The 13,068-nt window shown below is 36.8% G+C and overlaps 1 protein-coding gene and 1 long non-coding RNA gene across 2 annotated transcripts in view; one reads left to right on the top strand and one right to left on the bottom strand.

The window, feature by feature from the left end:
* The window catches only part of ankra2 (ankyrin repeat family A member 2), a 24,825-nt gene extending 15,448 nt beyond the window's left edge, over positions 1-9,377 (bottom strand). The window contains exons 1-2 of the mRNA XM_087251613.2: positions 9,274-9,377; positions 9,062-9,169 (exon numbers count right to left, since the gene is read on the bottom strand). The gene's annotated coding sequence lies outside the window, so the exon portion shown is untranslated. The remainder of the gene's footprint in view (positions 1-9,061; positions 9,170-9,273) is intronic.
* LOC147844044 (uncharacterized) overlaps positions 1-13,068 on the top strand; it is an 18,894-nt gene extending 5,826 nt beyond the window's left edge. Inside the window, exons 2-3 of the long non-coding RNA XR_015491408.1 lie at positions 10,010-10,761; positions 11,199-13,068. This is a non-coding gene — a long non-coding RNA (uncharacterized LOC147844044). The remainder of the gene's footprint in view (positions 1-10,009; positions 10,762-11,198) is intronic.

Below are 13,068 nucleotides of genomic sequence, written 5' to 3'. Positions count from 1 at the left end.
CTTGAACTGTTGGATGTGGTGAAGATGATTCACTGTAAATGACAAAGCAATAATTACTTTAATATCAGTCACTCTATCACTGATGAAGAGAAAATCAACATGCATAGAAAGTAAAATAATTAATATTCACTGATTAAAAAAAAAAAAGTATCACAGATTAAAAGACTAATATAAATTTCATTCATTCGTTCAATTTCTTTTCGGCTTTGTCCCTTTATTAATCTGGGGTTGCCACAGTGGAATGAACCACCAACTTATCCAGCATATGTTTTATGCAGCAGATGCCCTTTTAGCTGCAACCCAGTATTACGAAACATCCAGACACACTTATTCACACACACATTTATACACTACAGACAAATAAGCTTACCAAATTCAGCTATAGCGCATGTCTTTATACTTGTGGGGAAACCGGAGCACTTGGAGGAAACCTTCACGAACACTGGAAGAATATGCAAACTCCTCACACAAATGCCAACTGACCCAGCCGAGGCTCGAACCAGCGACCTTCTTGCTGTAAGGTGACAGCACTACCCACTCCGTCATCCTAATATAAAGAATATCAAGCATTATAAAATGCATTTATCACAGCATATACTAAACAGAAAACAACATACGCACCGGAGCACAACGAAATGTTGAAGTGTCTCGCTTAACAAGGCTGGCAACATGAGAAGTGCTGCTGTAAAATCAATTCCTGGAACATAAGATGTGGCATACAAACAAATATGAATGAATCCATCCAAAGCTAGAATTTAATAATATTAATCAAGTGGAGAAAGTTTAGAAAGAGTACCTTAGAGTCAGGTCCATAGCATTCTTCAGTTGATCTCTCATCTTTCGATGAAAACCTAGAAAATAATTTTAAACACGTGGGTGTACATTTATTGTTGTTTGTAAGTAAAAACCTAAAAATTTAAAATAGTATGTAAGCCATTAAAACCATGGTATATATAGATAATGAGACATACTTACATCTTGTAACTGAGCCATGCTTTCATATGACATGCCTTCATTGGTCTGATGCTGTTAGGCTGCATTCTGTTGTTCAATCTTGTCCTGAAAGACAATTGGAAACTTCAAAAACTTCTGGAAAGCAATAAGATAAAGCAATAACTATTTACTTATTTTGAGATATTAATAAAATAGGTAAAATAGCTCAAGGTACCAGTTTCAGAACAGATGAGACAAATTATTACATTAAAGAACAAAGTATAACTTAAAACGTCGATTAATACAACATGGTATGTTAATAATTATACATTAACATAAGTATAACTTAAACGATAGTAAAGCACCAACAAATCTGGACATGAGAGTTTGTGGACACTCCTCAACATTAATGTAACTTAGACACTGAAACGAAGATATGTACAAGCATACACACGCCACGTTTGTATCTAGCCACGTTTACATAATCAGTCACTTTGTCGGTGACAAAATTGTGATTTTTCTTCACAAAATGGCGGTGTAACTTATATAAAGTTAACCGTCTAAAATTACATTTCAGCGGTCAACGTGGCTAGAAAAATGGCCTCAAAATATAAAACATTATCGATAATTACAAATTTCCAGTATTAATAACAAAAGGTTTTATATCAAGGTAACTTATATGAAGACTTTACGTTAGTCGCGCGAGCTCCGGGCCACACCGCACATTACTCACGGGTCACGGCCCGATTCCGGTGCACGGATACGGCAGCGTCGGCTCGCTTCTGCCGCCGCAGCTGGCCCGAGTGTATTTTGCTAATTGGGTTGCGATTATATTCCGCCTTGGCAACTATGGCGAGTGGATAGTGCCACGGATAACCGAACGAAGGAGACAGTCGTGTACTTTTACGTCTGAGAAGGTTACGTCGCCTCAACAAACGTGTGATAAGCACGTCGCCTCATACACACATCTTACACTGACGTCGCCTCAACAAACGTGTGATAAGCACGCCGCCTCAAAGACGTCTGACACTAACGTCGCCTCAATTACGTCTCACAGTAACGTCGCCCCATCAAACTTGTGACAACAATGCTTGCCATATGTGTCGCTAAATAAGATCGGAAATGCTGTCCGGTGTGGGGGACGACGAAACCGGAAATACCGGCCACTCCGCGGGGGCGCGGTTCACCTGCGTTTTGCTCATACATACTTATGGACCACCAGCTGCTGGTTTATAACAAAAACGATGCGCCACTCTCAATAACAGTTCAAGATTTATTAGTATTTTCACAACCATGCTTTACCACATTTAAAACAAAGTCAACCAGTTTCACAATAACCATGGCTGAGTTATTACTGTTGCAATAAAGATTTTAAATACAAAATCCATTACAGCATTTACATTAAAACCATAGTAATATTTACAAGTACTTCAAAACACTCATGGTGGATACAGTTTTACTATAGTAAAAACACAAATAACTTGTGCAAGCACATTTTACAATGCTGGTACTTTCTTAAATAATGTTAAAGAAAATGCATGTTTTCCAAGATTATAATTTTAACATATAAGATAACATCAGTCATGTGTTCAGAATCTAGCTGAACACAGTTATGTCTAATTCTAAGACTTTCTTAAAATAAATTACAATAGAGTTATAATAAATAAAAGAGTGCATAAACACTAAAAATACCAGGCAAACAATATTTACAGGAGTAAATGAAATCATACAAATTAAAATAATTTTCTGATAAAATCTTATTAAAGTCTGTAGTCATATGCTCTGTAAAAAACAAATCTTCTAAACGGTATTTAACAATTTGTAATATCTCCTCTGTACTAATAACATGTGAATAAAATAAAATGACGATACTTTCTCAGAGATACCTAGTTCATTTTTCAAGAAAACTGATGCACAACACAAAAAACTGATTTTGTCATTAAATTAAATAACCTGTTGTTAAATTTTGTTGTGTCTTGTGGAATGATGCTTACACATGAAAAGGGATATACAGGTGGAATAAAAAGTGTGTGGCCATCATCTAAAGGTGTTCTTAAATGTTGTCATCATCTTTAGTCTTCACAAGTGAGGCTGGACCCACACCAGGACTGCAGTAGTCAAATCTAAACCTTGGAGTAGCAACCCTAAAATAAAACAAGAAACCAAAAGGAGAAAGATTCGTATTGCAGCAGTTCATATTACCTCAGACAAAAAACTGTTTCATGACCTATAACTGAAGTGCAAGTATGTGTTATGGAAGTTAAATTCTCTGTGAAATCATAATGAAATCATAAAGTTTTTTAACTTTTAGTATCGTTGTGTTAGTGTAATTGTGTATCAAACAGATATCCGATCTTCAAATACCACATTATATGCTAATTTAGCGGGGTTTCGACAACTTAAGTGTTATATACTGTACACCACATTTCATATAGTATAATTTTATTTTTGCTACAAAAATGTTTTTCAGCAAACAACTATTATATGTAGGGCTATATTAGGAAATAATTATTTATTTATATAATTATTATAATTTTTTTAATTGGGAAAATGTGCAATTCACTTAAATCCTCGTAGTGATTTTAACATTAATTTCTTTAATAATGCAGTAAAATGTCTATAAAAACTACTTAATCTAGCAGACGGGGTACTGTCAAATCAATTCAAGTGAGCTAACACAAAGGACAGACTTTTGTGAGCATATGACATTATGAAAATGTATAGCCTATATACATGCAACAAATAACAAAGATATTCTGTTGCTTAATAATGCTTTAAGGGTTACATGATATTTAATGCATCTGGATATCTATTTACTGGAGATGCATTATAGATTCAACTTTCTAATTAAATGCACCTGATGCAGCTAATCAAGTCTTTCAGACTTATTTGAAAACTTAAACGACACGTTGGAATATGGTTGGACGATGCTCAGTGAGAATACTCAGATAAAACGATAATTGAATGCACATTCTTTTTGTGCAACATGTCTGATTGTCATCAATCATCAAAGAGCCAATATTTTTTGTTTCAAATAAATACTAAGCTTTTGAAAAATTACTTTTTTATACATCAAGAATACAGAAAAATATTAAGTTTCTTTAAATATTTTATATTTAAAATTTCCAGCTTGAGCAGGGAATTCGTGCATTGGAATATTTTTTTTTTCTGAAGGACCATATGAATCTATTAATTATATACATATTTTCACACACATATATACATATATATATATATATATATATATATATATATATATATATATATATATATATATATATATACATACACACAGTGGAATAGCTGGTGTAGCGTTCAGTTACACAAAATACTTTTATAGAAAGCTTAAGTGTCAAGGTGATAATATACAGTGTCTGTTACCGGCCGCATATGCAGTTTATATGCGGCCGGTCTCAAGCGTAGGATTTAGTGAACTAATCTGTAAGTGTTCCACAACTTAACATTTACTAGTCTGTATTAGCCAGCTCATGTACTACAAGACACTGTATATTATTACCTTGATACCTAAGCATGAATGATATAGACATGTAACAGTTAATGTGTATAATGATATGCAATTGAAATTCATATTAATTAATCCTCTGCTTACAGTTACCTGTGTTTCCTGCATCTCTGTGATCAGCTCACTTCAGAAATGTAGATATCTTGTATCCTCTTTTTTGTAGCAGGGGGTTAATCTGTCAATCCTGAAACCACAGAGCACTTTTAGCCAATATTTGCTTAACGTTACCATGAAACATCAAAACATCTTTGAACTTTTGATTCACGCTCCTTGATAGTACAATGCATATTTTAGACTAAATAAATTAGAGTATTTTAAATAAAACATTGACAAAACCTGTCATCTACACATAAAGAAGAATTAAAAGCAAAAACTCTAATAAACATGTTTAACAAAAGCTCAGTAATGTTAAGTCAAGGCAATGCTAGCCCAGTTAACATTACCAGTGCTAAGATGCTAACGCACTTTTTCCTGAAGACTAACCATTTATATAACATAAATATTCAACAGAATATACATCAATTACCAATAATAAAAGTGTGAAGAACAGTTTTATGTAATATTTATTTTGTTTTAGGCACTAAACTTACCTGAAAACAGCAGCGTGAGAGAAGTTGTGTTGTCAAAGCATTGCCTCGTTTCCCATAGCAACTCCCGCTCCAGTGTTTGAATGATACCTACGCGCTCATCAAAGTCAAGTAGCATTTACATAAATAAACATGATCACTAAATAAACAATTTAGATAATAACTTTTTTCTATTAAATAACGGATTTGAAATGTAATTAGCAGTTTTATATACAAACCTATTATCTTTAAAATGTGCTTAGTGTTTTTGTAGCCTACTAAAGTCACACTTTATTCGTGCCTCAGATTCACTGTAAAAAATAAATAAGCAATAAATATAAATACATGTATTTATAAAATAAAGATGTCACTCTGTAAAAACAAGGTGTTTATTTTAATTAAACAGACTAAATGCAGAACAGACTTTGATTTTAACTTACACTGGGAAAATGTTTTAGAAAACGTCATGATAAAAAAAGCTAACAGCATTTTACACCAGAAAAAAATACCCCGTGCATAATGCATAAATGATAAGCTGTAATAAATACTGTATTATACTTTAGTTATTTTTTATTATTAATAATCACATTAAACATTCACATTCACTTAATTGTTAACTCAATCTGCGTTTTCAGCAAAGTCGTATGCGTTATATTTTGACCACAAAATTTGATTTAGTTTAACCTAATAAATAACAAAACATTACTGTCATATTTAGTCATAGGGCAGCACGATGGTGCAGTGGGTAGCCCAATCACCTCACAGCAAGAAGGTCGCTGCGGTTTGAGCCCCAGCTGGGTCAGTGTGTGTTTCTGTGTGGAGTTTGCATGTTCTCCCCATGTTGGGTGGGTTTCCTCCGGTTGCTCCGGTTTCCCCCACAGTCCAAACACATGCACTATAGGGGAACTGATCAACTACACTGGCTGTAGTGTGTGTGTGTGTGTGTGTGTGTGTGTGTGTATGAGTGTTTCACAGTGTTTGCGGCTGGAAGGGCATTTGCTGCGTAAAGCATATGCTGGATAAGTTGGCGGTTCATTCCGCTGTGGCGACCCCTGATTAATAAAGGGACTAAGCTGAAAAGAAAATCAATGAATGAATATTTAGTCATCTGAATAATTTTAGGCTACTTGTCTATGTTTTAGTCAAATTAACGAATAAAGCTTCTCTAAGAGCTTTTTGAGCCATGCATTTCTAGGATCGGATTGATCTGTGAAAACAGTTTCATTACATTTGGTCACATAAATCTGTCTGCTAAACGCGTCATGTACACCACAATTTAATCATTATTCAAGAGTTCACACTTAGCTGATGATTGATTACAAGCGTGTTTGGCATGCTGTCCTGGGAGAGCCCTGAGCTCATAAGATACTCGAGCCCGGGGCTCCCTCACGTTGCATGGCGAGAGGGGAGTTTGAGCTCAGGTAGATCTTGAGAACTCCCCTGCTGTAATAGCTAATGAACAAATTGGGGTTGCCCACACAGTAACGTCGGCTGGCTTAGTGAAGACCAGAGACATTCTTGCTGTGAGACAACAGTGCTAACCACTGGGCCACCGTGCCATCCATCTAAGAAAGGAGGAGGAGTAAAGGGTGGAAGGGGGGATTCTTTAAAACAAAGATGACTGTGATGAGGAACTTAGGGTATTTATAGGGACTAAAGAATCCTCTGATTGGAGGATCATTAATTGGCTAATGCAGTGACCAACTGTGTTCAATCATAAGCACGTGATCCTCTCAAAATTAGTTTATAAATAAACCCCACTTACTGTATTAGACTATTGTTATTAGGCTATTTTATATACTGTTACCAATCCAGCAAATAATTTTGTACTGGAGTCATTTAACATTACAAACATTGGGCCTACAACGTATTCCTAATTATTCATTCATTCATTTTCTTGTCAGCTTAGTCACTTTATTAATCCGGGGTCGCCACAGCGGAATGAACCACCAACTTATCCAGCAAGTTTTTTACGCAGCGGATGCCCTTCCAGCCGCAACCCATCTCTGGGAAACATCCACACAAACACACACTCACACTCACTACGGACAATTTAGCCTACCCAATTCACCTGTACCACATGTCTTTGGACTGTTGGGGAAAACGGAGCACCCGGAGGAAGCCCACGCGAACGCAGAGTACATGCAAACTCCACACAGAAATGCCAACTGAGCCGAGGCTCGAACCAGCGACCCAGCGACCTTCTTGCTGTGAGGCGACAGCACTACCTACTGCGCCACTGCCTTGCCGTATTAATAATTATTAAATCCTAATCCTATATGATAACACTTCCCTTCACAATATTAACATGTAGGTCTACATGTCTAGGATGTGCTGTAAAATCACTGTACTTTAATTTTATGAATTTGTATCTGAATCCCTGCAGAGAGTCAGTCAGAACTGTAGCTGTCATATCAGAAGAAACCATAAATTATAAGACTAAACAATAGAATAACATATAAGGTGAAGCTGCCCACGTGAATGCAATGATAAATCGTTGATTGTTGTTTATATTGAAATTAGCCTACATCTTAATATAGACCTATGATTAACAACGATGCATTATAATATTACCTCACTCAAAAATGTATTTAGCCTTTTTTACTTTGAATTGTCATTGTCAGAATGCAGATTTCTGTATCAATCTAAAAGTGAAACATTTAAATGATATACATTTTAATCTGTTTTTAATTCATTTATATCTTTTGTTGTTTTTATGATTTATACTTGTTTCTTTTAGGCTACTCTTGTTTGTTTATGTAAAGCACTTTGAATCACCATTGTCAATGTTGTATAAAATGTTATATAAATAAACCTGCCTTGCTTTGAGCTGCATAACAACGCCTCAAACTATACTAGAAACGATCATTTAATGAGTCTAGACACTTCTTTGTTAACACATAGTACACTAAAAAAAAACAATATGTATGCTGATTTAAGCCATTTCAAAACAGAATTTGTGTGTATAATATACCTGGCGGTTTTATGTATACAGAAATCTCAAGTGGTTCAAGTGTTAAGAACAAGAAATTTACCTTCTTTTCAATGCTCTAAACCATAAGCCTAAACCTGACCATGTCCTGTTATTTTTCTACATGATCAAGTATTATAAAATAGGCCTGCAATTTAATAGGCTACTAATTTGTTAACACTTTATAATAATAATACACACTAATCAGTTATTAAACATAAGCAAATAGTATAGTTTTTCATTTAGGCATTAACTTTACATTAATAGATATTTATATGTATATTTATATTATATTATTTATATTATAAGCAGTTTAAGCTACAAATGCTGTATAACTTAAAAACACATCTATAATATGCTTAATAATTTCATATTTTGTAAATGATTTAAATTTTTTAACACTAAATTATGTATTGCATTGTTTACAAACCAGCCATTGAAGAGAAGTTGGGTGTTTTTATAATCAATCACAACTTTTTGGATTAATAAACTATTAAATGAACATAGATATTGTTTTTCAAGCATTATGTAATGCTTTAATAGGTAAAGTAATGCTTTATTTGGACACGCGATGTGAGGCGGCGTGCTTAGGACACGTCGTGTGAGGCGGCGTCCTTAGAAGACGTCATGTAAGGCGGCGTACTTAGGAGACGTCGTGTGGGGCGGCGTACTTAGGAGACGTCGTGCTAAGGAGACGTCGTGTGAGGCGGCGTACTTAGTTAAGACGTACTATACACGTCAATTTTTTTTGCAATTTTCTTACGTGCGTCGCCGCTACGTCGCCGCCTAAAATGTTTTTTATATGACGTCGCCGTGTCGTCGCCGCTACCTTGACGTTTGCCCTCCCATTCACTCCTATTCAAAATTCGACACGTTGAGGCGGCGACGTAAGGGTCGACTGCTCCTTCTCCTTCTCCATGTGAGGCTGAGAAGTGGCACGATCCACTCGCCATAGGCAACACTTATTAATAAAGCAGTAACGTAACGTAAGATATAAGGCGCGAATACGTAACGTAGGCGACAAAGGGAACTTTTACACCGAGAAAACTAACAGCATATAGTACTCACCGTCTATAACGTTATGTCCCTCGGTGACTTCGATATCACATTGTATTAACTTCTTTAATAAGCTGCAGACATCTTAGCAAACTCCATCCTGCAGGCCAGCCCGGAGCACTTAAAGCGGGGGAAAGCCGAGACCCGAGAGTCAGACAAAATCAACAGAACACGGCTTCACATGTAAAAATGAGACTGAAAATATATCTTTAATACATTCTTACCTGAAAAGTGTGGACTCCAAAATAGACTTTTCTTTGAAAAGCGTGCGAAGTTCTGTGTAAACAGCCAGCATACTCGACGGACCGCCTCAGTAACAAACACTACTATAACGTCTCAACAAGCCAAATTCTTAAAGAGACAGCAACATCACCACCTGTATGAAGATGATGTCACTCTGCATGGTTCTTTTTCTACATCCCATAAACTATAGGGTCTTAAACAGTAAGCAAAGACCAGTATTTACGTTTTTAATGATTAAAATTACATTCAATTATAAATTAAATTATTAACATTTTTGAGAAAAAATGTAATTTAAATACATAAAAAAACATTTTAATTATTAAAATATTTAATTCAATCAATTTATTTATTTTATTTTTAAATTATGTATTTTAGTATTAATGTTTAGTATTAATACATTTAAATTAGTGTTATATAGTGTCTTGATCTTATCATGAGCTGAGGGTACAATTTTGTTCCATAGGGAAAGAAAATATATAATTGTACCTTTAAAGGTGCCAAATTGGTCCTTTACGGTACAATTTTGTATCCAAATGTGCTATAAAAGGTACAAAAATGTACCTTTCAAACCTAAATCTGGACATTTGTACCTTTATAGCCCATTTGGGTACAAAATTGTACCCTAAGGACCAATATGGGACCTTTAAAGGTACAATTTTATATTTTGTTCCCTCTAGGAACAAAATTGTACCCTCATTGTACCTTTTTTTCTGAGAGTGTATGTGGTGTGGGAGAAAACTTTGAAGATGTTTTTTGTTCTTTAAGCCCTTGTCACGAAGATGTCGTCTAGTGGTTATTGGGCTGCAGTCAGCATCAGTAAGGACCTTAATTTGGGTTGAGGATCTGCTGTGTCTTTACGAACAGCCTGTCAGATCCTTCAGCTTAGTGCAGGTTAAATTTCTTTGAGTCAACCTCTTGACTTTTTTTGTCCCATAATGCTTAGGAGCTTTTAAAAACTTTAAAATGACTGTCTTACTGCGAGCGTCTAACCTCAGCAGCAATGATGTGCCTTGGGAGTCTTTGCTTGTGCAGCTCAAAAATCCTGCCACTTTTAAAGAGAGAAAATCTTTTGCCTTAGGCATCAGAGATCAGTGGGATCGGCAAAAGGAAAATGACAGCAAAGACAGCTTTTTACAGAATTTACCTTTTCAGAATTAAGAAGTTAACTTTTAATCAGCTGATGAACAGTCTGAGTTTAAATGCAATTTTCATTTAATTACCTACTCTGTTTTTTATGTGTTGCACTTGAGGCATTTCAAAACAGTGCGTAAAATCTGATCACTACCCACCAGTGCAAAATGCGAATACTTGAAATGTTTCCCCTGGTCTTTAAATTTTGTTTAGGAGTGTATTTTGTCTGTTTGATGACCCATATTTTCAATTCAATTCATCTTTTTTTTTATAGCACTTTTACAATGTAGATTGTGTCAAATCAGCTTCACATAGAAGATTATAGAAAATTAAGAGAAGTTTATTTATAAACTAATTTCGAGAGGAGCACGTGATTATGATTGAACACGGCTGGTTCTGCATTAGCATGCATGATCCACCAATCAGGCCATTCCTAACCCACTGTAAAGTGCCAGGGTTTTTTTTACTATAGTCATCTTCGATTTGAAGAATCCCCCTTCCACCCCTACCTTTTCACCTTTCCCTCCATAGGGCAGCACGGTGGCCCAGTGATTAGCACTGTCGCCTCACAGCAAGAACGTCACCGGTTCTAGTTCTTTAACAGGCCGGTGGTCGTTTCTGTGCTTATTTGCATGTTCTTCCCATGCTTGCGTGGGTTTTCAATTGTGAGGGAGCCCAGGGCTCAAGAACCTTTGAGCTCAGGGCTCTCTCCCGGGACAGCATGCCATACTTGCTTATAATCAATCATCAGCTAAGTGTGAACTCTTAAAAACAGTGTAGTTCAGTTTTCAGAGTTAAAGTTCAGTTCAGTTCAGTGTGGTTTAATATTTACTTGCTGAGAGTTCAAACACTGAAGAGCAAATCCATCGATGCGCCAGCTCCGCAAATCCCGAACCATGCAAGCCAATGTCGAAAGTGGCGAGGAACAAACTTCACCAATTGACGAAAATGAAGGGAAAAAAAGCTATAGAGATACCAGGTTCAGTTGGGCACGACCATTTCTCCTCTGGCCAGACTTCTTGTGCAGAGCTGGAGAGCGCTAGACGTCCATTGTGGAGAAGCTGCAGGTGGGAGAGGTCACCGACTGGTGTACAGAATGACCTTTCATGATCAATGCGAAGACTCGTCTGTCACTGGGGTCATACAAGATTTAGTCACATGCTTTCCAGTCCTCCATAACCACCACAGCAGCTGCTCAGGATACAGCCTGATCCAGGATTATGGAAACCTTTGGAATAACAAAAACAGACTAACATAATCGCAGATATCGTTTAAATTATAATGTCTTTTGGGAGGTGTTCCCGGCTCTGGTTGCCCTAAATCAGGGTGTCCAAACTCTATCCTGAAGGGCTGATGTCCTGGAGAGTTTGTCTCCAACTTGCTTTAACACACCTGCCAGGAAGTTTCTAGTATATCTAGTAAGAGCTTGATTAGCTGGTTCAGGTGTGTTTGATAGGTTTGGAGCTAAACTCTACAGAACACCGGCCCTCAAGGACACTTCTGCCCTAAATAATGCAGACTAACCATCCATACCACCACCACACACTGAGAAGTGAGAACCACCCATATCTTGCGTTTATGCGTAATGTTAATTATAAGTGATGCACTATTGATTGATCAACTTTTAGATGACGCTCCATTCCCTTACTGCCTCTGAGTGCTCTGAGATGTGAGAAGGCACTGGATCTGATGGAGGATTGGAGATCTGTCGTACAAGCCTGCTGGTGTGACTCAGGAACCAAAGGGGGGCAGCAGTGGGAGAGTTTGCTTGATGAATAGACCGATAACGTGAGACTCGACTGGACATCCTTGCATGTTCTTCCGGTCAATGGGATTCATTTCGAGTTCGTGCTGGAGCTTTTGTGGCCGGTCTTTTTGCCTGGTCCCCCGCTGTTCTTCACAGCACGGATGTGGACCATGACGTGAGTCCACCTCTCGCACGGAGAGAGGGAGTCAGACAGAAGGATATTGGGATGGAGGGGGGCAGTTGCTGTTTTGTTTGTTTGTTAGTGTTGCTTGTGCTTTTGCTAATGAGTGAGATCCGAGGGTTAAAGGCAGTTTTTTGGGTCACGTCCCAGCTCCAGTCCACAGGAAGGATGGTGGTTTTGCTCGGTGGGAGATTTCCTCTCTTCCACCTCATGCGGTGACTGTCCAGTTCTATTAATTTTTATGTGACCCCAAAATCATATCGCAGATCAGAACACGTTTTCCCCCCATTGCGTACGGCAGTCTAAACATAAGTTCTGTCAGCTGCTTGCACCTCTGCTTTCATATTCGTGACCACTTATTATAAGACATCAGTGATTTTTAACAAGCATCTGTTGACTTTAGCTTAATTCAAGCTAACATCTGACTAGTTCAATATCTAAACTTGGATTTAAAAAGTTGTAAATAAGTGGAAAAAAACAATGAAGTGATACAGCTTTATTTATTTTTCTGTCCATTGGAATATGTCTTGTTGAACAATATATGTAGAGATGGCCGAAAGTCAAAATTATTAGCCCACCTGTGAATTTCAAATAATGTTTAACAGATCAAGGAAACTACAGTAGCTCTAATAACTTGCCTAATTAATAACCTGTCTTGTTAACATAATAAATAAGTCTTTAATTGCACTTTAAGCTAAATATTAGTATCTTACAAAA

This window comes from Danio rerio, chromosome 5 (genome assembly GCF_052040795.2).
Source record: "Danio rerio strain M-AB ecotype USA chromosome 5, GRCz13ab, whole genome shotgun sequence".
NCBI lineage: Eukaryota > Metazoa > Chordata > Actinopteri > Cypriniformes > Danionidae > Danio > Danio rerio.
This window is presented reverse-complemented; position numbering and strand designations above follow the sequence as displayed.